At 31.7% G+C, this 26,429-nt stretch overlaps 1 long non-coding RNA gene across 2 annotated transcripts; it reads left to right on the top strand.

Annotated features, from left to right (window-relative positions):
* The first annotated feature begins 7,269 nt into the window (after nucleotides 1–7,269).
* On the top strand, nucleotides 7,270–12,188 carry LOC132739476 (uncharacterized). Of its 2 annotated transcripts, none has more exons than XR_009627010.1 (4): nucleotides 7,270–7,338; nucleotides 8,881–8,973; nucleotides 9,972–10,158; nucleotides 10,892–12,188. It is a non-coding gene; the product is annotated as an uncharacterized LOC132739476 (long non-coding RNA). The 2 variants fall into 2 exon arrangements; XR_009627009.1 differs by having other exon boundaries at nucleotides 8,881–8,985.
* The last annotated feature ends 14,241 nt before the right edge of the window (nucleotides 12,189–26,429 follow it).

Raw genomic sequence — 26,429 nt, 5'->3', positions numbered from 1 at the left:
CATTGTTATATGATGAGCTATTTGCAAGTACTTCCAATTCTATGTTTTAAAGACTTTTTTAAACAAAAATAAAAATGATAACAATATGAATTTAACCTTGAATGGGCTACATTTCTGAAGACCAAAAACATTCTGTTGCAAATCTTTATGCACATTTCATGAATGGCAAAATCCTGTTTAAAGTCTTTTTTAGTGCAAACAAATGGTACTTTTTGCAGAAAATACAAACAAAAACTTTTAAAAACATAAATCTTAAGAAAGTAGTTTATCTGACCTTGAAAAAACATGGCCTCCATGCCATGTGTAAAAAAGTAGTACCATGAAAATAAACATCATTTACCTATTTCTTGTGTACATGACAAACAGACACACTTCACTGTTACACATAAAAAGGTTAGATTTTAAAGTTTGATTGTGTTTTCATTTTAATTGTAGTTCATAAGGCTATAAATGATGATTGTTTTCTTGCACTATTTTTTTACAAATAATAATGGAGGCCATGTGCTTAGAAGGACATGAGATATGATTTATTTGGAGTTAAGTTTTGAAAGATTTTTGTATTTGCTGCAAAAAATAGCTTTTGTTGGCACTAAAACAGACTTTTAAAAGGATTTTGCAATACATGAAATGTGCATAAAACTTTGCAACAGAATGTTTTTGGTCTTCAGAAATGTAGCACATTCAAGGTAAATGTTCTTATTGTTATCATTTTTATTTTTGTTCATAATTGTCCTTAAAATATAAACCTGGAAGTGTATTTTCAAATGGTTCATCATTTTACAATAAGAGCTTTGTTGTTATATGAATTTTGGCCTACTTTCACTTTGGACAGACTTTAGTTAAAACAAACATGACTGACAAAGCGGAATCACCTTAAGCATAGGCTATAAATAGATATCACGACAACAACAGAAACATTGATCTGCAGTTTGAACATGAAGTGTAATGTTTTTTATGAATGGTTTTAAAGCAATTCAACATAAAATATATATTGATCTCCCTGAAAATTAATTAACAATAGTTTTTTTATACATGTATATTACCAATGTCAAATAGCTTTCAAATCGTTGTCTCGCACGAATATGATATAAGTGAATTTCCTCATACCTACCTTAAATTCAGGTAACAGTCTTCTATTATATTGATAAATACTGTATCACCATGTAACGCGTGTATAACAAACAAAAAAATCCTGAATTTGGTCTTTTGGAAATTCATCCCATTTTTTCATTCCAGAGTATGTTCTACTTTCAGTATTGAAAGAAACCATTTTTTTAATTTGACATGAAAAATATATATGTAATATTACTATATCATAATATTAGTCCCTTTTGTTACTATTTGTATATTTGTTACAATTATAACAGATTTTGATATTTCTATCATCTATCTTCTGTTACTGAAACAGAACACAGTACAGTCATGTCACATAACATTTACAAGTCTTGTAAGTCTTGTTTGTATTCAATAGAATTACTTTCCTTACCAGGTAGGCATCACTGAAAGCATTTTTTATATTAAATATTTTCCCCTCTTTTTAACGATTGACAGTTATTGAAAGTGCATAATATAAGTATAATTATGCAAAAAATGGTTTACAAAACATTCGGAAAAAATCTACAATAGTACTTAATCTGAATATAACATGACCTGTGCGTAGGAATAATTTGGTAAGGTATCTGTAATGAGCACATTTTTTTGCGCGGAGCTTCTCAATTGCTGCACTGCAGCAACATTTGTACTTGTTGATAATTAGATATCGCCCGGTGCAAGGGTGCGTGCGAAGTCATGCATTTTACTTTTTCCCCTTTGACTTTTTTGCAGACGATCTTAACGTAATACAGGCATTTCATTCAACATACTCTCTGGGGTTTTTTTTGTATTAAAGTTTGAAATATACACTGATATTAGCATTTCCTGAAACAAAATAGCATCGTTTCAAATAGTTGGCGAGTTTTGTTGATATTTTATCTTTTTTTCAAAAGTTATAGAATATTCTAGTCTGACCTCGGATTGTACCAACCTGTCTCGATAAACTGTTAACATTGTCTCATAAGTTCATGGTTACAGGCGCGCGCTCTAAATCGTGTTCTGAAAATAACCGATACTACCCATTTTTCTATTAATAACCTATCTTTATAAATCCTCATATTTATAAGTGTCAAAGTGTACACGAATGAACGTCTATAATCTTTCTCCACCAATAATTTAAGCTTGAAAGTCACCATATGACCATTGCATTGTCGACATAACTTTAAAAAAAAAAAACAAACAAAAAACAAAAAAAAACTCAGTGATTTCACAGTTTATTTCCAGTAACGCTGGAATGTGAAAATAACGCACGATTCGTGTAAATAGTCAAGGGGGAAAGTGATCTTGAAAAGTAAGCAATTTCGTGGAAATATTCTTGATCAGAGATAAAGTATAATGTCTTCGCAGCCGTATGCGTCTATTCCTTTTTATCAGTTTGGTTAAATAAAGATATATATATATATATATATATATATATATATATATATATATATATATATATATATATATATATATATATATATATAAAACAAAAAACACAGTCCATGAGTTAACTTATTTAATTATTTGCCAACCAGTTTCTCTTATGATCATCAGGGCAAATGTGACGTCGTTTTATTTATATGTGACTTTTTTCCGGCACTTGTTTCATTTTTTGTATATATATATATATATATTATATATATATATATATATATATATATATATATATTATATATATATATATATTGACCAGTTTACTTGCCGCGTTTGAAATCCTGCCAGGGATCCACCATTTATTGCACAATTCTGCGTTATGTTTGTACGAATCGTGCGTTATTTTCACTTTCCAGCGTTACTGAATATACGGCGGATGTGTATTAGATTCTTTGAAGAACAAAAAGTTAAAGAATCTGAACTGATTTTTTAAAGTAAGAGCATGGTTTTCTTCAATATCGACTTTGTTAAAATGCATTCCTTGTTACAGGTTTGTTTGTTTGGGTTTACGGCCGACAACACAATTTAAGTCATATGGCGCCGAAACAGGAAAGCTGATTTTAGCTAACCTCGGGTATTACAATCTTAAGCAACACCAGGTTTCAAAACCATCACATCTGCTGGAGCTAAGAGATGCATAGACTCCAGTAATGCGAACCAATTAAGCTTGGCCTCTTATGATCACGCAGGGCTTAAACGGCAACTAAAACTCTTAAACGCAACCTCTCAGCTATAAGGTTAACAGGTAAAGGTACTGCAGACTGTAAAGTTAAATGTACTTTACCCCCCCCCCACCGTTTTAATAGTGTCAGCTAGAGCATTTCAGACGACATATTCTTCCTTGCTCACGGTGGTATGTAGATATTCTACTTTCACCGTAATCCTATGTCATTTATCGCATTAATTTATATAATGAAGAAGTTTACGGTACATGTATATTGTTTTTCAGCATCTAAAGAATCTACACATGACCTTAACGGAAATGTAACATTACCGAGACTAAAATGTTGTCAAATATGTGTCTTTCCCTGTCCATTTAAAATGTTAAATCATTTCAGGCAGTACACGCTATAGATGTGCGCGTAGATAAAAGGCTGCAGAGCACATTATTATAAACTATGAGAGGTTGAAAACGATGCTATAATTTTATAGACGTGTAGCTCAAAAAAGACGTACCAAATGGCTGTGTAATTGCATAGAGTTACATTTGTGATGTTAATAAGCCGGAAACGTCTGGTGATAAGAATGGTAATTGCATCGGAGGGTGGGAGACTGCCCGTAAGCAATCTCTTCCGTGCTCAACAAAACTAAGAATGATTGGCATCAGGTGCACTGTTGGAGACTGTTTGGTGTTTGTAATGTGTTCATTGTATGCAGAATTACGGCACTTTGCATTTTGTGTTGTTGTTGTTTTTTTTTTGTCCCACAACCAATTTTGCGACAAATTCCTGACACTTATCATTTATCATCTGTAAGAAAGATGGGCGTGGTAAACCGGTGCCAGGAGGTTGACGGTTGCTTGCAATTAGCAATACCGTCCATGGAGGTTCATTTAACCTATCCTGGTACATTTCAAATTTTGCCGTTTCAGACGTTTTTTAGATTCTATTTTTCTCCATTTTTCCATATTTATGAGAGAGTAAATATCTCCAAATGTATAAATGTACGTGTGATGCGTTTGCCCTGCATCTATATTAAAATTATACAATGGGTGCTTTTATTGAGCAGGTTTGGCACAAGAAAATTTCCTGCCAAGTGTTAGTCTCTATACTGCTTGGATAGACCGGTAAGTCATTAACATTATCACCATCCCCATAATCATCGGCTTCATCATTGTCATTAGTACACCGGATCTATATATTTTACCACTCTTTCCTTGTATGCTTCTATTTCTTAAATGCAAGTTACAGAATACTTTACAACATTGCAGAACGGAAAACGAAGTAACATAGGTATTCTTTACAATTTCAAGAAGTTTCACTTGCATTTTGCTTTGTATGTGTTTATTAACTTTTAATTTATTTTCCTCTTATCCATTATTTTCGCTTAAAGCAGCACGTCTCCAAATTCATTCTCGTTTTCGGGAAAATTTAGAAATGTGTTAAATGGTTAAACGTTTTAAAGTGAACATTTACATATTGCAACCACGTAGATTACCTTATACGAGTATAATGTTGACATATGCGAAAAAAGGCTCATACTGCGTTAGTCATGCAGTAGAGATACGGTGATAAATACTGCGGAAACAGTCGTTCATTACATGTTGTTACTAGAATCAAAAATATTTTTGCTTTTCTTGAATTTTTAGTACATTTTCCCAAAGGCTGATTTTCTTAAAAATTTTTAGCTCACATGGATGCATGTAGCTTAAAAGATAGCTTAAAATCCCCTCTTTATTTCCCCTTGTATATTAATAAGAAAGAATATTTCTTTTGTTTATAAATACACTTGTAAAATGTTTGATGATTTGGAAACATTAAGCTATCAACCATTTTCCTTACGCACGTAGCTATGCGATCCTTGTGGAGGTGATATGCTGGCTATGTGAACACATTGCAAATACTAAAGTAATTCCCCATTTTCAAGAATTTTCCTTTCAGAGGCACATTTTGCCTCAAGAAAGATATTTTCTTTCTTTAAAAAGGGCAAACTTGTGATTTTATATCTTTTAATCAAGGTTTTAGGCATGTTAGATTCTTATCTTTCAAACAAAGCAAAGTGGAATGTGAAATTATTTTTCTATAATTTTAAAATTAGCAAAAGACGGAAAAGGTAAATGACCAATGAATAAATTTCCGAAACTGATGATTACAATTATAATAAAATAAGAATTAATAAATAAATAAAAATGAAATGGGGGCTGAATGGCCCTCTAAGGGTCCAGTGAGGTTTTGAAATGAAGGGCATGGAAATAACATTTGAGCCGCGTCATGAAAAAACGAACGTAATGCGTTTGCGACCAGCATGGATCCAGACCAGCCTGCGCATCCGCGCAGTCTGATCAGCATCCATGCTGTTCGCTATCAGTTTCTCCACTTGTAATAGAGTTGGTAATCGAACAATATGGATCCTGATCAGACTGTGCGGATGCGCAGGCTGGTCTGGATCCATGCTGGTCGCAAACCCATTATGTTGGTTTTGTCGTGACGCGGCTCATATCATTTTCTCACTCCTTTTTTTTTTTTTTTTTTTTTGCAATATTATTATTTTTACGGTGCAAAATGGCAAAAAAGCGTTTAATAGTTTTTAACTCAAATTTAACTGATAATCGTACTTAAAATTTTGGTTTTCAATATAAATGAGTACATTCCTTAACTATCTTTTGCATTTTTTCAGTTGTTTAATGTAAGAATTTGAATTTCAAATTTATAGTTTCTGGGCATTTACAACACTGGCATATGGATAATTTGTACCAGGAATCATTATGGATTTTTTTAAGATTTGCATGCTTAAGCCGCTGCGTTAAAGCATCAATTTGAAGCTATTTACATGTATCAATCCTCAAATGGTATCCTGTCACATGTTCGAGTTTTACGTTTGGAAAGTACACCTGCATCTTCGTATGATATTTCCTCATTGCAGGTAGAGACATATCCCTCGCTATGCTGGTGCAGGAACAAAACTTCCACAGCTTTTAACAGTCTAAATCAGGAAGTGGTCGGACAGATGCACGAAAAATCTAAGATAATTTTCCCGCCGATCATGTGGTCACCCGCACCGCCTTGGAGTTAATGAGTGGAAAACAATGGACCAGAACATAATTATACAGCACTGAATGTCGTATATGTAGGTATACGATGTTTAGACAACGGCAGTATTGGTTCGTTAACTACCAATTTCCCTTTCTCTGCCGTCACAATATGTAAACCCCAGCAAACATGAGCCAATCAATGGGCATGCACTAGTTTTTGGAAGGAAATTTTTTCAAAAAAAAATTTCCTTTCTATAGTAACGGTCTGCCCATATCAAAAAGAAAGAACAACACCTAATTGACTTCTGTTTAAGCTCAATAGAAAACATGTAGTGAATGCGACCAAGAAAGTAGTGCAGCAGAACTATATGTATACTTTCAAACGTGGATGACTTGAAGAAAAAGATGATGTTCAAAAAAACTTGAAATGATGATATTCAATGTTAGCTTACATCAATGGAACATAATCTTAAACGTGTACGAAAAAAAAAACATCAGTATTATTACGCATTAGGCCAAAGAAAAATTGGTGTCCATGTACCTATGTACAATAAATTGAATATAAATAAGGTGTAATTTTGTAGCAGAGAGATGGTTAATTTTTTGTGCTTAATAAACAAGAGTTACACAATTGCTCTGTCAAACCGAGGAGAAGTATAATACAAACGATTTATTTATGAGTCTAATATATTTAGCAATTTAGAATTGAAGTGAGGCATAAATTAATAGCACACGCTGAATGTATACTGTCTCGATAATCTGCACTGAAGGTATATAATCCAATGTGATAGTACAATACTGTAGGATTCTTTAAAAGGCATACGTATTTTTGCAAAAAAAATAGGTTCTCGCAGAGGCATTATTAACATTAGACCTCAAAGCGCTTTGAGACCTCGGAAAATATTTTATATTACGTTACCAAGTATTAAAATAACCAAAGTGTAGTCGGATAACAAAGTAACTTTCAAAAGTAATATCTGGAAACTACTGAAGATATATGGCTAATAATATTGTGAAACTTCTAGCGTTTATAGACTAATAAGTTAGGCACACACGAAATTATCGGACCATCGGACAGAATAACGTTCGTGTTTTTCAGATTTCAAGACATAGATTTGCTGATGAATAACATCGCAAAGGTTTGTGGAAATGCTTTTATTTCTTTGTTCAAAATCGTTTTGTGTTTGCAGATGTTAATTTGTTAGACAAACGAAATTAGGTCAAGGATTGTTTACATTATTGAATTTACAGGTAAACTCGGCCCTACACCAACTCGGGACAAGTGACTTAGTCAACTCGGCCCTCTAAAAACCATATATTAGGATTCGGATATAGATTGTTTAGTTAATAACATATTGTTTGAAATTATCTTTAAGATACATAATTATCTGAAGAAGAGATATCAAGAGACAAGACAATAGACCTATATGTTAAATATTGATCAATAAATAGAGTTTTTAGATTGAATTTTTGTGACAATGAATTTTATTGTATTTAATACTGTTTGTTCTTTAATATGACAAATGCTTTTTTAATGATATTTTTTACAAAAAATCTGGAGTAGCAAAATATGCGTTTAAATTGTAAATTCTTTCTTTCTCTACAAATTCACATACAAATTGGTACTTTCATCAATAAAACTTTTCAATATCCTTGAGTACATGTAGATGTCTGTTACAGTTGTGTGAAAATGTTGAACCATGAAAGTTATGATGAAAACATATCAAAAGTAAGAAAAGTAATCATTACCAGTAATATATAATTATGGGCCGAGTTGACCCGTGCTGAGTTGGAATAGGGCCAAGCTGACTCGAGGGCCAAGTACGTTTTAGGGCCGAGCTGACCCTGATTCGAATTTACAGTGTTGACTGTTGTGTAGGATTTGCTTTTTCATATCTATTGTATACAGACTATCTATTAACATAGAAATAAGTTTATAATATATTTAACTGTTGTGTACAATTGATATTCGATCACTGTATCAAAATTTATCTCAGCCCTCCTGATTTTTATTTGGCGAGGTCCGAGGACCGACAGCCTTTCGCACAGACTGCAATTTGCAGTTGGTATAGTAATTTTTAGTGTTTGATGATCAGAAGATTTTTTCCTTCTGAAAATCATGGACTTGAATAATTCAAATCTGTGTGAAAGCGCAAAGAGAAAGAGACTGAAAATTAATTCATTTTTTCTATGGACAATATAGATGTTATAAATTTGTAATCAAACATGTGGGTCAATTTTCAGCAGTAGTTGAATCATGACAAAGTATTTTTAATAATTTTATTTAACTTCTGGCTACTTGAAAATTTCATGCTGGATGTTTGCTTACCATTACTTTTTGCATAAGAGCTCTATGATTGACATTAAAGTCCACGGGCCAATTCATTTCTGATATATCTATAATCTTTCCGATATCTTGTTATAATATAAATGACTGAACATCATTTTAGAATTATTAGGAAGAAATACATATGTTCATTCTTTGTAAAAATGTTAGAAGACTTGCAAGTTACCGACTTAATCCTTGCATTTATTTATTATTGAAAAAATGCTGACCAGCTAGTCTCAACAGTGTTATAGGCTAGAATTTTCAGTTTGCATTGGGGCCAAAATATATTGTTAGTCATGACGGCTTTCCTATTGCTGTCAAAAAACTTTAACCTTGTTCATAACTTTTTCAGATCTTGGTGTATTGTCTTCATACATGGCCACAACAACCCTTCAAATAGACCAGACTAAACTAAATTAACTTGACCACCATATTAACATTCAAGGTAAATTTTAAGGTAAATAAAGGTCTAAATTTTCTTGTTTTTTGCTATTAGTAGCTATAACTTTGTTATTTTTGAATGCTTGAACAACAATCTTTCAGGATAGGACCTGACTCACTCATAAATGTCCTTGAAGCTTTTGTGATCAGAAGTTGTACAGAATAATACAAACCCAGAACAATTTCATTTACTTGGTTTTGCAACTTCTGAGACAATGGATTTTAAAGATAGTTGTTTTCTTGAAATTTCAGGACAGTATAGTAGATAGTAAAGACATTTAATACATACTGTATATATACTATAATTACTTTAGTGTCCAACTTTATTTGTCATCCAATGAAAACGCTGTATCTCTTAAAAATTGTGTGCGTTAATTTTCATAGAAGTACAAAAGTCGATACTATATCGAATTACCTCCATAGTCGACTTCTATTTTTCATGGTACTTCATAAAACTGCATAGTGACGTAATAAAGTGAATGATAATGAGGCCAAATAAAGTTTGACGCTAACTATGTTAGTATTCATCCGTGCTGTTCTACAGAAATTAGAAACATTCTCCTGTCGCTATTGCTCCCGTCGAAGTTTCTTATTTCTGTAGAACAGCACGGATGAACACTAACATATACATAGTATACTATAAAAATCTTTATGCTTGGACAATTTTGAACAAATTGTCTCTTAAACAGTGTAAGAAATTAGGATTTGAATCGACTTGGCTGGTCGGACTATTAGATTGAAATATTTACTTGCCCAAAAGACATTTCACTAGCACGATTCATTTGTTCAAAACAGTTGTTTATATTGCCTCTGAAAATACAGTAGCCTGGTCAGGCTTTTTACTGTGAAAAGTTGGTAGCCCGAGGAGAAATTTAGTAGTCAGGCTCTCAGACTACTGCTAATTTCGAACATTAGCTGCTTAAATTATTGATTTGATATCAACTAACATAATAATTGGGATACTATATGTATATCTAATAATAATTATATTTTATTTTTCAGAAGTTCGGCCTACATGTCAGATTTATGAATGTGAACAGCAGGATATCGATTTTAAGGATGCTTTAGGGTCAATGACAATGAAATCATGAGAGATAAAGGCTAAAATGTGAGACTGTCAATCTGACTAACCTTGAAGTGAATAAATGGAAAAATGTTTCTTTCAATAGCATGGGCATTTAAGGAAGAGGTACATGATTATTTAGAAGTATTTGTATATGATATTTCTTAATTATAATTTTCTAATAGCTTTTTTTTCTTGACTTGTTTAAAGGCTGACACAGGACAGTTTATTTTAAGTCAGTGAGCTTCTGTCACTGGATAGACTATTGTCACAAAAAGCCAAATTTATAAAAAAGAATTAGTGTATTTAAATATCTTATACAAGAAATTAGGAACAAAATTAATAGCAAGAACAATTGTGACATGTAACATGTATTTAGGAATTTAGCTTTCCTTTCCTTTTCACCTCAGGACAATTCACATTAAAATATTGAATATTCACAGTAAGCAGTGTTAGCACTCCAACATATCTGACATATATGATCATCTTATCATCACTTAGCCAGAATCACTCACATTTATGAATTTGAATAATTTTGAAAAAATTGTTGCTAAGCAAATAGATAAAATACCCGGGGTGTCTGTGACTGATTGTTTTAGTTTATTGACTCCTTTCACTGCTGTAAGTTCAAGCTCAGCATTTTTTCATGTGAGAAAGCTCATTTATGGAACATTGATGGTATCCATGTGCCTGAAATCATACACATAGGTGCACCAAGGTCTTCCTCAACCAGAAAAGCTGGAAGGAAATTGTGCTGAAAATTGCCCCCCCCCCCCCCCCCCTTTTTTTTTTTTTTATATAAAAATAGTGGAATTTTAATTTAATTTTGCAATTAACTTTTTCTAAACAAATATTTCAGGAAACAGAGGCGCTTATATGATAGAACAGATAAAGCAGGAGCGATAAGGAAAGATACATGTAGATGCGTCTTCATGTCGGAAACACTAAAGAAATAGAAATATTGTGGTTTTATAAAACTTAAAAGAAATTGGAATACCAGGAGACTGCCTGCCCTTTGCAATGTTGGATAATGAGTTCTTAGATGTGATGTCGAAAGTCTCATGAATATAGTACCATGACTTAATCTAATTAGAAAAAGAAATGACATTGAGGAGAAAACTAGTCACCAGTCTTTCACCAATAACTAGAGATAACTTTCCAATATTAAAAATATCATAATATGTATAGAACTTTAATGAGCCACCAGTTTTTCACCAGGAAAATAAGATCACTTAACTATTTTTAGCTCACCTGTCACAAAGTGAGGGTGAGCTTTTTTGATCGCTTTTCGTCCGGCGTCCGTCCATAAAATTTTACTTTAAATGAAATCTCCTCATAAACCACTAAGCCAATTTCATCCAAACTTTACAGGAATGTTCCTTTGGTGGTCACCTTTAAATACTGTTCATAGAATTTAATTTCATGCAGAACGCTGGTTGCCATGGCAACCAAAAGAAAATGACATAAAGTATCTTCTTTTAAAGAACTCAAAGAGCTAGAGCTTAGACAAAGTATCTTCTTTTAAAGAACCCAAAGAGCTAGAGCTTAGACATTTGGCATGAAACATCTTCTAGTGAGTGTCTACCAAGTTTGTTCAAATAAAAGCCCTGGGGTCAAAATTGGCCCGGCCCCAAGGGGTCATTGATTTTCCCTATATGCATATAGTAAAAACTTAAAAATCTTCTTTTAAAGAACCAAAATAGCTAGAGTTTAGATATTAAGCATGAAACATCTTCTGGTAAGTGTCTACAAAGTTTGTTCAAATAAAAGCCCTGAGGTCAAAATTGGCCCCGCACCGGGGGTCATTGATTTTCCTTATATGTGTATAGCAAAAACTTAAAAATCTTCTTTGAAAAAACCCAAATAGCTAGAGTTTAGATATTAAGCATGAAACATCTTCTGGTAAGTGTGTACAAAGTTTGTTCAAATAAAAGCCCTGGGGTCAAAACTGGCCCCGCCCCAGGGGTTTCATTGTTTTTAACTATATGTGTATAGTAAAAACTTAAAAAATCTTCTTTTAAAAAACCCAATGAGCTAGAGCCTAGATGTTTAGCATGAAACATCTTCTTATGGTGTCTACCAAGTTTGGTCAAATTTAAAGCCCTTGGATAAAAATTGGCCATGCCGGGGTGGGTGGTGGTGCAGAGGTCTTTGTTTTACATTATATTTGTGTAGTAAAAAACTTAACATCATGAAACATCTTCTAATGGGTATCATAACAAGTTTGTTCAAATAAAAGCCTGGGGTTTAAACTGGCCCCTGCTCCAGTGGCCTATAATATGATACAACATGGCCCTCTTGTTGAAATATGTATGAACAAATCTTTATCAACTTCAAGGTTTTATTGAAGGAATTTGAATTACTTGGCACAAATGATTGTTATAATAAGACGATGAGTCATGTGCAACAACCAGACCCCTGCCTCCCAGGGTTAAGGTCGCACTTGCTCATTCAAGGTCAACATTGTCTATTTGAGAGTATATCTCATGTCTGGTCTATAACTTTCCTATCTCTAAAGGGATTTTGTAAATACTTGCCACAACAATTGCTCACAATAATGAGAAGATGTGTCATGCGCAACAACAGGTCACCTGCCTCCAAGGTCAAGGTCACACTTGGAGGCCAAATATTAACATAACCTGTTACAGGGTATATTCGTGGTCTGGTCCATAACTTTGTCATTTTTAAAGGGAAAATTTTGGGAAAATAATTTGGGCCCAAATGTTTGTTATAATAAAAAGGGAATGATGCGAATAAAGACCCTACCCCCCAGGGTAAGGTCAACACTTGCTCATAGGTTAATCTTTGTTTTTTTGGGGGTTTTATTCGGGTTTCCATTCTTTCCTTTTTTAAATTTTTTAAAAGGGTTTTTTTAAATACTTGCCCCCGTTTTTTTAACAACAATGAATGTTTGTGTATGGCAAAAATTCGGTCACCCCCCTTACAAGGTCAGGGTAAAAACGGGAGGTCTAAAAATACATGGGGTTAAAAAGGGTTTTAATTTTTTTGTTAATTTTTTTTTATAACCCCAAAAGGTTTTTGGGAAAACACTTGGAAACAAATTTATTCATTATAAAAAGACAAGTGTCATGGAAAACATGCTCCCTACCTCCAAGGTCAGGGTCACATTTCGAGGGTAAAAAATTAACATAGTTTTTAAAGGGTATATATTGCTGTTCTCAATGTAAACTTCTTCATAGTTCAAGGAATTTTGAAATAATGGCCCCAAAGGGTTCACAAAATAAGTCAATATGTCAAGTACACACCTGCACCTCTTCTTGCCTCTCAACGGTCAAGAGTCACACTTTTTTTTAGAAATGTAAAATAAAAGGGAAATAAAAAAAGCTGAGAGGAATTAATATGTTTAAAGATTTTTAGATGGCACCGTCCCCATAACTTCTTTCATAGGATGGAAGGGGGATTTTTGGAAAATACTGGCCCCAACAAAATAAAAATTTTTACAATTACAAATAAGATGATTAGTCATGCACAACACCTGCACGCAGCCTAACCTCCAAGGTCGGTAAAATTTAAAAGGTTTAAAGGGGGGTTTTTTTTCCAGGTTTTTTTGGGAACTTTAACCATAATTTGGGAAATTTCGCAATTTTTGTGAAAAAAATTGGGAAAAAAATACATGACTAAAAATTTTTTGCAGTGTTTTAATGTATGAAGAATCATCCCCTTAGGTTTGTTTCCCCCAAAATTTTTTTAAACCACATAAACATTTGGGGAAGTCCCCTTTTTTTTCAAAGTTTTTTTGGGAATTTTTTATTCAATATTATATTTTTTAAATTTTAAAAAAATTTGGGGAATTTTTCCTGTGGAAATTGGGAAATTAATATGTCCAATTTAAGGTTTTAAAAAATGACCAAAAAAATTTCCCTTTGCAAATTTTAAACATGATAAATTTTAAAAATTAAAGTATTTATTTTATTTTTTTTTAATAAATTTTTAATTTGTTGCTTTTGGGGGATTAGCTTTAAACCCAAAATTTTGGATAAAAACCCTTAGTTTCCCTGGTCAATCTTTTGAAATAGCACAATTTTTTGTTTCATATAAAACATCCCTGAGACAGGGGACGTTAGTAACTCTGTGGATCAAAAGTCAAATAATAAATTAAAACATGAGAGTATATTTCTATATACATGGCTGGATTTTCATAACATTTATCACAAATCATGAAATGTTCACTTATGTATACATCTTTCTCCCCAATCTGAAGCTTTAAGGTTCAGTTCTGAATGAAGGCAACAGACTCGATATGCTGCCAGTGGGCTTGTCTAATTATGTACATATTTTGATTACCCACTCAATATAAGCATTGTTCTTAACGCAGGCATTCAAGTCCTGTGGGCACATTTCTACTTTTGACTATATTTTGTTGTATAATATCAGTCTTGTATGTAAAAAATTCTTAAAAACAGCACCTCCTATACCACTGGCCGTTTGCATTAAAGCTTCTTTCATTCAGATTGTTATAACTTGTGTCACCTCAATATGTACCAATAATTTAAAGGGACTCACTCCATTGAGGTTTAAAAGCCTAAAACATAACATTTGAATTTCTACAGAAATGAGCCGGGGCACTTGATACAGAAATATTTGCACAGATAGTGAATAAATATACTTTGAAATAAATTGAAAATCGATTTTTTATGCTTTTCTCAGCCTGATCTGCGTGAAATGTGTTTAAACGCTTTTATTTTGGGTCATTTTTTTACAATTTGAATAATTATTCTTGAAAAACGAAGTGCGCAAATGATCTGAAATTTTTCTCAAAGATAAGTGGTCAAAATATACATCAAGTGGTACATTAATCTAGAAAATAAATTTCAGTCTCATCTTGTTAAAAAATCTCAGTGGAGTTCCTTTTACACAGTTTATCTGACAAACTAAATTTCATTATCTCCATATATTTAAGCATTTATTTTTTATATCACATATATTTTTACTTTTATGCAAGTTTTGACAATAAAAGTTTACTTTAAATCATTGTTCTTTGTTGTGCTATGACTTTAACAGCAATGTACATCAATTTCATACTAAAACACAAATTAGATGTTTTTAACAGAAAAGCACATGAAATTGGGGGTTTTTTCTTGCCTTGAGTTAAAAAAAAAAGTCTTTCTTTAAACTATGTTTTAAATAATGTTTTATGGATGGTTTTAAAAATTCCTATGAATTTATTATATAATCAGGGGCCCGATTTAGGTCAAACTGAGTGGTTTTTTGGGTGTTCATAATGCAGTGTTTATCATTAATTAACATTTATTAGAAAAGAATTCCCCTTATGTTTAAATGATTATGAGTTTTCAAAATTGGGTTTGGGGCCTGGCAAATAACATTTTATAACCCCACGAACATGTTTTAGTGCAAAAACGAAAAAATGACGTCCATTTTTTTTCCCAAATAGAAAGCTGTGAGAAGCTTGCACTTTCCCTTTGTTTTTAATTCAAACCCCTTGGGGAATTTCTATAAAATTTTTTCCTTTTCCAAACAGTACTTTCAGTGCTTTGATTATGGTCATCTAACGGAAACTTTGGAGTAGTATTTATACTTCATGCTGTTTTTATTCTTCCTCTTTAATTATCATACATAGCGAGATAATTCATTGTAACACATGATCGTACTATGATAACTTAGAATGAAACGAATTCGTTCTTTATCTTAAAGCAACTAAATATAAGCAATGAACTTTAAGATTGTGAGTATTGTTGACGTTTTCTTGTTACACTCAGCAGAACTGTACAGAGTATACCAACTATTTATCTCATAAAATTGGCGACTTGTCGGAAAAACATTGGACAGAAGCAATTAAGGAAAGGCTTTGCAGATAGATTGACATTATTGCGTCAGAAAATCAATGTCCCGTTTCCAGATTGCAATCAAGATTAAGCCTAGCTGTTGTTTTTGTCTCTTATAATAAAACTATATGTATTTAAGAATGTACAATATATTTGTGAAAACTGAAAAGTAAATATACAAATGTATATAATGTTTAAAATTTAACTTTCAATATATGAAGTCAAGTTTTCAGTTAAGTATATATTTTTTCAGCTCAAGAGAATGATACATATAAAAGAAGAAATCATAGTGAAAGGATAGTTTAAAATCTTTTTTTTTTTGAAAACTTCGGAATCAGCATTTTACAAATTTCATATAAATGATATCAAAATACATAAAATATATACTCAACTATACATATCATTTCGACTTGTGCTTGCATTCTAACGCATTCATACTATCTTAATTACAAGTATTTATGAACTAAATTCAAGATTCATATGTTCGATTTGAGGTACAAGCACGAAACATTATGGTAATTAGATACTGGTTGTGAGTTCACAAAGACCTCAAGGTCAAGGTGGATATCACAAGTTTTTCCATTGTTTATTCTCATATGTTTATCATGCATTGGCATTTGAAAAGCAAACTTTATATGGCTAAGGTAAAACTGAATTAAATAAATTAATAATTAAATCGGATCATTTGATCATGATTTATTATTTGTGGACATACGACCATGTCAAAATAACGATTGAAGTGATATGATCAGTTAACATTAAATGGGTAAAGTTGGATAGAAATAACATTGTACATGTTGTATAGAAAAAAGCTTTATAAATAACTTAAAACTTAGAATATCCTTAAATCAATGATTTTTGCAACCTCTTATGATATATTATCGACGAATACAGCCATATTTCAATATAATGTGATAATGTAGGGAAGAAGAAGAAAAAAGAAAGATAGAAAAAACAACAAACCAGAAATGATTTTCACAATTGGGATTCGCTTGAATGTTTCAAAAGACATATCATCAGTCAGTTAATCATCAAGTAGTCTTACCTTGCTCAATACCGTTGCAGAGAACAACTTTACATTTTTTTACTTATGCCAAAAATTGATAAGGAACAGTTAAAAAATTAAGTTAGAAAAGTCCTTTTTAATAGTCAATTTTCAAGTATAAGACTGAGTTTCTTTAATTTTTACATTTGGAAATGCCTGCTTTATTGCAAACACATCATTAACAATAAAGTAATGTTTAAATATGATCAGTCAGAACTATTGTATCGCTTATGGATTATAAGCGACTTAGATATGTTATATCATGTCACATTATTTGCATGTCACATGCATTTATTTTTTAACAGGTATTGTTTCCAGTGCTTCATATTCAATTGTTGTAGTGTTTTTTTCCAGTTTAATTATGCAAATCATTAAATTACGTCTTCAGTTAACCACATTCATTGGGACACTAAAATCAAGCACACGGTGACCGATGCTCCTGGAGATATAAACTTCCTTGTGTCTTTACCTCTAATTTGCATCTTTCCAGTCGATAAGAAAGCATTCTATAGATTTGTTCCCCTTACACAGCTTTTTAGTCCATTTATCCCTCATTAATAGACATCCTGTTAATTATTTGAACGTTTTTATTTCTTTTATCTCCCTATAAGCTGGTTATATTGTGAGCCAGTGCCAATATTGTCGGGGAATTAGTTTATAATCCAATGGTAATGCTGGAAGTGTCTGTAGTCAGAATTTATTTCTCGGAAAAAATACGTTTTATCGTAGATTATATCCAGTGACATTACATTGCTTTACCGTAATCGTCAACTAGTTTGAGGACTAAACTCTCTACGAAATATGTTTGACAATATCGCAATTTATTTAATCGAGGCGACAATATTAGAGTCGGTAAATGACACGGTCTACGGCCATCGTGATTATATAACTACGCATTTTAACTCCATACCCCATAATGTTATACAACGACGCACTCAAAACCAAGGTCCATATGATCATACAAAAGACTACACCATTGATGGAAGTGTGTTAATTCGTGAAGATAATTTTTTTTGCACAAATTTCAATATTATAAACATGTCGTGCATTCGGAGAATTAATCACTATGGATGCTATTCGAATTTCCATTTGCAGTGACAACAAATATAAAAATATCATATTTTCGTGATGAAATAACAAATGTTATGTTGTTGTTTGTTGCATGAATATTACATCAGGTCACATTTTCAAATATGATTTGTTAATAAACTTATTTTCCAAAATAAAATCTGATAAGAATTTAGTAATCAAGTAAGGTCATTATCGACAAGAAGTTATATGGATAAAATAGTGAATATATGGAACAGTCTTGAATGTAGTGAGCGGCACAATTGACAAACATGTCTATTAAATAATATTACTTCAAAACGAAAATATTGTCAGTTTTCTATTTACAAAATGTTGATATATATAAGCATAAATAGGTCGTTTGACTAATTCATTTAATTGCAACATTTTTAAATGAGTAAACTTAATTTACTAAACAACAAATTTAAACATTAATAAAAGAAAAGGGAAACGCTTAATGTGTTTATCAGTATGCATTTTAAAACTATGTCCAGTTCTTTCAGAAAATAGCAACAATTTATCAAAATAATCACCATCATCTACTGATACATTTTTTTAAAGTTCTTGTCTGTACATATAAATAGAGAAGGTACATCTAACATAATCGGATACAACGTGAACGATGTCTGGAGGGACTCGTGAAACAAACATTTAGATTTGTGTCTCATATATAGCTTATTGTTAAATGAATACCTCATTTAATATCTAATTTTCATATATCCAGTCAACGTTTTATTCCTTTTAAAGCCGGTTAAATCGTGATACAATACTTATACTATTGGAGGTATTAGTGCTAGAAAAAAACTAGATTTGTCTGTAAACAGCATTATCTTCTTTGATAGCCGGTATTTATAAACATGATTTTGATGACGATTCGCAATGTAACACAACAAAACGATTTCATACCAAATAATCATGCAGTATTGTTCATTATGGTAAATGATTACATATGACCTAATTATGTTATAATTACACTCGGATTCGTTTAATTCTCTACTAATTTGATCAACCGTCATTTTTTTGTACACGTACTTATTTATATTGACGATTCAATCTCACACAACAACAAAAAATAAAAATTGAGGTCATTTACGTCCGTACAATCGGACTGACTCTATACTCTTTTGCGACATTGAAAATCGTTAAACTGTCAATAGATGGTTCTAATTTTTAAGGATGACAAATCATTGCATAAGTTCAGGAGAATTAAGATCAAACAGAATGATTTAATAAAGCTCTCCACAAGAAAGATGTTAATTTACTACCTATCTTATAGTAAAACAGATGCTTTTTTTTATATTTCACTAGCACTGAAATAAAATCGGACGCGTTTTTATTTTCAAATTTTAATTATTCTTTGAAAATACTGTTTTGCAGTGTCCGGAATAAGCAGTAGTCCGATAGCATTACCGAATTCCTCCTGGTCTCACCCCGGTACGGAATTAGACCCAGTCCGTTGTAGGCTAGAAAATAGTTCTTTGAAATTTTGAAGTGCCCTATTTCAAGTCATTTTTGATGTGACTGGTTACATTTTAAGTGTTTTTATTGTAACAGTGTACATTTAGTGTCATTTCTGATGACTTTAAAGGTTGTTTTTGTGTGTTCTGCAGGATCTCATTTCTTGATGGAAGCATTCGAGGCAAGTAAGACATCTAGACCCCTTGACTTCTCGACCCCTTAGGATATTGAGATGACATCTAGACCCCTTGACTCTTAGACCCCTTGTAAGATGACTTTTCGACCCCTACTGACTAAGACATTTCGACCCCTGTTTTAAATGCTGGACTTTAAAAGAACCGTAAATATATTTTGAAAATATTGTAGGACTTATATATAATCTTTAAGATTTTTGTTTAAATTTATTTGTTTTTCTGAAATATCAGTTGCAAAATTTACATTTTTTAAAATCTAATTTTGGTGATTAATAAACAAATCACAGTTTTCATTTGTTTAATTACGGACTAAAATCGGATTAAAGTCCCGTGGTTTAATGTTATGGTGCTAATTTATAATTTCGTCATTAGCGCATTAAGTAACAATTATTTATTAGATATATAACATCGCAAGTTACAAATGATCTTTGATGTTATAGAAAGCCTTTGCTAATTATTTACACACATTTTTTAATAATATCATTTACTCAAATTTGTGAAGATATACATAAAAACGAGTATTTTCTACAACATTTCAGTTTTATTAACATTAAGCGTGTTTCCTATTAATATTGCCTGAATTGAAGGAATATTATTACAGACCTTTTTTGTGTATATATTTGTCATAATGATATTATTTTATTAAATGATAATTTATTAAATGATAATGTCCGTTTTGTGTATTGCGTGCAAGGAGACTGTTCGTCCTTTACAACATGCCGTTACATGTGATATTTGTGAGAAGGTGCAACACAGAACCTGCAACACTGGTGAGTAATGTATCATTTTTCCATTTACATATAATTCATACGAAAGTCGTATCAATAATAACTAAAAATTTGTAAACTTCAGTTTATTGTTTTGTAAGACATAATAATGTTACATTGGCAATGAACGTTTATACTAAATGAAATATTGAATTGTGTGTAATAGTTTCAGGCCCGTCGTCACGATTTTGTGATTGGTGCGGCCAATTTGGTTGGTTTGAGCCAGAATCTAGGGGGGTACGGGGGCATGCTCCCCCGGAAAAAATTTTATTCTAAGATGCTCTCAGGGGCGTTTTCCCGTATATTTGGCACAGTTTACAGCCTGCCGCTAGTACATGTTATAGTAATATATGTCAACGATTTTTTACATTTTTAAGTGCGCCGTAAGTTTTAAGGGTGAAATTTAAGGTTCGCATAACGGACGGACAGGTGTACATAAAAGATGAATACATGTAATTGATATTTGTCAAATGAAAAATAAACAATAACTGATGTTATAATTCTTTAAATGCATTTTTATCTGATAATTATAAATAAACAAATACAAGAGATATTACAGTACGTGGGTTATTGTTTAACATAAATCACACAATGGTATAGGCTTAAATAACAATCCATGACATGATGGAAGAAAAGTACATTACGAGTCACTAAATAACCACTTTTTGTTTAGCAGTAACTTGTATTTTTTACACAACACAGAGTCTCAGTTTATGTAAATTTTCCAAAAACACATCGCCGTCGTTCTCTGGTGGCAATGAACTCATCGGCAAAAACACGTTAGTTAAATGAATCTGGCCTGTACTTATGAATATGTAACACCATTAAGATTGTTCAAACGTACTTGAGACATGACATTGTCGATCTCAGGTATGTCTTTCTTCTTCTGAGCGCCAAGAATGTCCTTTCACTTGTAGCATTAGTAGCAGGCATTTCTAACAAAATCTTAAACAACACAACGACCTCAAAGAACAGTGCTCGTTCTAGCACTGACTGAACTGACTCAAATTTCAAAACGTCAGTTAGAGTAACAGTACTATTTTCTGATTTGTCAAAATGTGAACGTAGCAGCTAAAGCTGCACCTCTAAGATATCTCGGTTAATGTCGTTACCATAGGCATTTCAAACAAAACCAAGTTCTCTAGTGTACTCGGTCGTCAAAGGTTGTGTGACCTTAATACGTAAATCCTCCACGTTCTGAAGTACGGGATATCCCGGTTGGTCAAATCTCTATTTAACACTGGCCATGGCAAGATCGATTGCTTCAAAGTACTTATAGGCCAGAACACGGTTGCCGTATACAATCAATAAAATGTTATCAAGTTCTCGGAGAATTCAGACATACTATTTTAAGATATTCATAATGCATATTGCAAATCTCATGCACTGTTTTTTTTTTTTTTTTTGTTATATCATAATATATATAACATTGATGAAATAATGTACATTTTGGAAACGAAAATGATATTGGTTGATTTGGTTCCGATGGAATTGTGTCACACATCATGATAGTTTGCTTTCTTAAGCTATTCATATTTAGATACTTGTATGTGAACAGAAGTAAATTTTTAAGGATTGTGATGTTATATTTTTAAATAAACATATAATATATATATACTGTGAACTGCCCGAAGCCACGTCGATGTTAATTAATGCCAATTAAGATAACTTCACACTTGACTTAGTAGGACCCATACATATACCTGGTCAATTAACAGTATAAGAGGCCAGTCAAGTGTCAAATTGAGTATCAGCGATGTGTGTTTTTTTTTGTTGTTGTTTTTTTTACTCATTTTTGGCCAAAATATTGGTCCGGCCTCGGCCGGACCGGCCGGACCATCGACGACGGCCTTGAGTTTACGGAAATGTAATTACATTTGTATTGACTGCGTAATAATTTACGGAAGCTGACCCCCCATATTTATCAAAATAAAATACAAAACTATCAGTACTTTTAGGTAAATGATATAGTTGAAGATATATTTATTGACTTGGTCTGTCAGATATTTACAAAAAATATATATGACTCACTACTAAAACAATTAAAATTCGTAACGGTGAAAATTAGAATCAGCGGTTAAACTGTATCCAATAAAAATAATTAAATAATAAGGATTTATTTTTGATACACATTTAATCACTTTCATAGATATTTTGACCACAAAAAATGAAAATGACTTTAATAAATTATCATCATACATCTCCCGTGTGCTGGTTTAATGTCATACATGTAAATGTTTAATCAGTGACACGTGATAGGATAAACACCGGCGCGTGCCGTTATATAATCAAATTATCGGTCATACATGTATGTGTTTATTCAGTGACACGTAATTGGATTAACACCGGCGCTTACCGATACTTATCCGATTATCGCTCATTAGAACGGTATATATACATGTATTATCAATAAACATAACTTTGCTTTTTTAATTTTGTTATAAGATGAAAAATTTGTATTTTGCAGGTATCAGTAGACTCGATTATTACATCGCACGTATTGTACAGTTCACTTGTAGTATTTGCAGTGACGCTCCTTCAGATCAAGCAACACCTGATCATGACAATTCCGTTGATCCAGCAGACAAGGAAATGTATAATTGGAAAAAAGATTATCAATAAGAAATACAAAAATACAGTTTCAAAAAGTGTATATATTGTAAATATTGTAGTTATTACATACATGTATATAAAGAGAGTGATAGTGTCTGCGTATTCTATGTATTGTTATTTCAATGTAACGTGTGTACATGCATATTTATTGGCTTGCAGCCACGGCTGCAAGCCATTTCATCTGGAAAACTTGTTCCGGTTAGGTGGTTTCCTGCTTACATCTGTTGGTGCATGATTGAACGGAAACCAGCTACAATCGTGCCAATCGCAACTTTTCGGCCTTTTCCGTCAGTCTTCGGATTAATGATAATAGCCGATGTAGTTCCGATTGCAATCGTGACAATTCGGGCGATTCCGTCATACTACTGTAATCTAAGCTATTTTAGTTACTTCGGTAATCCCAGTTTGTGTATATAAATAGGATTTCTATACAGTTTAATACATGGAAGTATTTTAGTGCATTTACTTGTCTATAAAGCAAAGGAATGATTTCGCTGCGAAAAAGGGGAAATGAGATGTGCACACTTGTTTTCCTTCAGTATCACGTTAATATTTTTACGATTGATCATTTTCTTTATTAGTTTTATACAATAGAGAATAGATCTAAAACGTTTTGACAAAAAAATATTCGGTTTTCCAAAAAAAACAAAAAAACAACTAAATAAACCCTTTATGATATACAAATACCGTAATTCAAAAAAAAAAATGTGATAATAAATTGAAACCCAAAAAAAAGAACAATTTTAAAGGGTTGGGATGAAGGCAAAATTTTGAAATTTTTTCCCTTTTTAAAAGGGAAAAAACTTTATTTTTGTTTTCTTTTTTTTGAAAATTTAATTTACAAAAATAAAATAAAAAAACGGCTGGAAATTTTTTTAAACCTGCTTTACTTTTTTTTTTTATTTTAAAAAAAGGAGGGGTTTTTCCCTTAAAAACAATACATTAATTAAGGGGTGAAATGAGGTAAAATTTAAAGGGGGTTTAAGTGTCTTGGGGGTTTAAAAGTGTGGGGTCGAGATGTCAAAGGGGGTCGAGGTGTAAGGGGTTTCGAGGGCCCTTAGATTTTCTAGTACTAAAACCCCCTTTTAAAACTTTAAATAATTTGACAGGGGACCTTAAAAAATTTAAGAAATATTGTAAAATCTAGTTTGGCAAAAATGGAAACATTTGGGTTCGACTAACTTGTTCGAGGGGTTGGTTTTTTAAAATTTTATAAAATTCCCAAAAAATTCTTTTTGATTTTTAATAAAAATCCAGAAATGAACCCTTTAAATTAAAACAAAAATTTTAAGAAAATACGGAAAAGGGAAAATTGAGGGGCCGTCCCCTAAAAAAATATGGAAAAAAAGGGGGTTTCCAGGGAAAAACAAATTTGAAAAAATTACATGAAATTAAATGCTAGTGGGACTTGGTACTTTAAAAATCAGCCCCAAAGGGGTTTATTGTCAGGTATGTAAAATTTTTAAATTTTTTTAAAAAAAAAAATTTTTTAAACATTTTGGGAAATATAAAATTTTTTGGAGTTGTCCCCCTTGAAAAAATAGCCCGTCTGCAATTTTTTAGATCATCAAAAAAAAGGGAAGAAACAATATTGGGTTTTCAAATAAAATAAAAATTTTTGAAATTAACATTTTTTTTTATTTCTAAATATTTAAAAAAAAAATTTAAATTTTTATTTCGGAATTAAACCTTTTTTATTACTTTTAGTTCTTTTTAAAAAGGCAAGTTTATAAATATATTTATATGTAGGGAAATAAGTTTAATAAGGTGGTCAAAAAAATTGAGCAGCAAAAGTGTCAAAGGGAAAATGGAATTTTTTTTTGGACGGGAAATGGTGGAATAACCCAAGGGCCTAGGGAAACAGTTTTCCTTTTAAGGACCCAAGAGACGAAAAGAGCCGTAACATAGGAACAAAACAAGTCTTTCGTTTTGGGAACCTATGGCCCCTTTTCAGGTTTTTGTTTTCCAAACAAGTAAAAGAAATTCTCTTTTAAATGAAAAATTTAAATTATGAAATCAATATTTTTAAATCTCGAAATTGGGGCGGCAGTATAAAAAAATTTTAAAAAAAAAATTTTTTTCTCATGTGGTCCTAGGGTTTTAAAAAACCAGTTTGGAAAAATTTTATTTTTTCACTTTCCCATGAAATTTACAAAAATAGTTTTAAATTACGGGGACTTGTGCTTTGAAGAATTTTATAAAATTTTTTTAAAATGTAAAAAACAATTTTTTTGGGAACCTTTTTTTTTTAAAATTCCCCCCATTTAAAATAATCGGGGGAGTGCCAAAGAAACTTGCATTTTCCCAAAAAGCCCCCCGTTAATCCGGGGAAAACTTAGAAAAATTCCCCCTTTTGTTTGTAATAAATTTTGCAGGTGTAGGGCGGGAAAATTGAAAACCTAGACCCAAACCCAAGGTTTTGCTCCGGTTTAAAAATTTAAAAGGGTAAAACTGGTCCTTTTTGGGGTTGTGACTTAAAAAAATTGGGTTCCCACATTGCAATTTTTTTTTTAAATTTAATCACTTTTTTCCGGGAAGGTGTTTCAAAAGTTATTTTTTTTTGGGAAAGACTTTAAAATTGAGGGAAGTACGGGTTTTTCCCTTGTAAAATGAACTGTTTTTTTGGTTTTGATTCCCCAAAAATATTAACATTTTGGTTTAAAAAAAATTCCTATCAGGACCCAAATTTTTAGTCTCAAAAAGGGAAAAAATGTTGCCCCTTCTTTAAAAATTTCCAAAATTTTGCGCGTTCTTCCCATATTTGGCTATAAAATATTTTTCAAAAATGATGGTTTTTGATAAAAAAAAATTTTAATGTTTTCCCTTTTTAAAAAAATTTCCAAATTTGAAGGGGAGAATGTTTTATTTTTCCCTAAAAACCTTTTTTTTAAAATTTGAGTGAAATTTAATTTTAACACTATAACAAAAAAAATTTTCAATAATGGGCCCTTTTTTGGGAAAATTTTAAAACAAAAGTGAAGTCTTTTAGATGTTTTAAATTTTACAAAAACCCTATAATTTATTAAAAATTTTTTTCAAAAATTTTTAAGGTTTTTTAAAAAAAGAAAATCAAATTTGCACTTTTAAATCCTTGTTTTTAAAAATTTTTTACCCAAAAATTTCATGTTTTTTAATTCGAAATTGAAAAATTTTTTAAAAAAATTTAAATAGACTTATGGTGTAAATTGAAAAATTTCATCTAAAACAAAACCCATCACTTTAAAAATTTGTTTTTAAAAATTTGGCCTATTTCAAAAGATATGAACATTTTTCATTTATCATTTTTTTCATTTTTAAATTGGGGCCGAGCCGGAAATTTTGCAAAAGGTTCCCCAAAACCTAAAATGGGCCCCTTGTATTTTTTTTTAAATTTTAAAACCCTTCTTTTTTTGTATTTTTTTTGCAAATCAAAAAACTGAAAAGGAAACAGGAAAAACAAATATCCTTT

The sequence above is a fragment of the Ruditapes philippinarum genome, unplaced genomic scaffold (assembly GCF_026571515.1).
Source record: "Ruditapes philippinarum isolate M1 unplaced genomic scaffold, ASM2657151v2 ctg11869_1_1_1_1, whole genome shotgun sequence".
Taxonomy (NCBI): Eukaryota; Metazoa; Mollusca; class Bivalvia; order Venerida; family Veneridae; genus Ruditapes; species Ruditapes philippinarum.
Note: the sequence above shows the minus strand (reverse complement) of the source record. Positions and strands in the feature narration are given on the sequence as shown.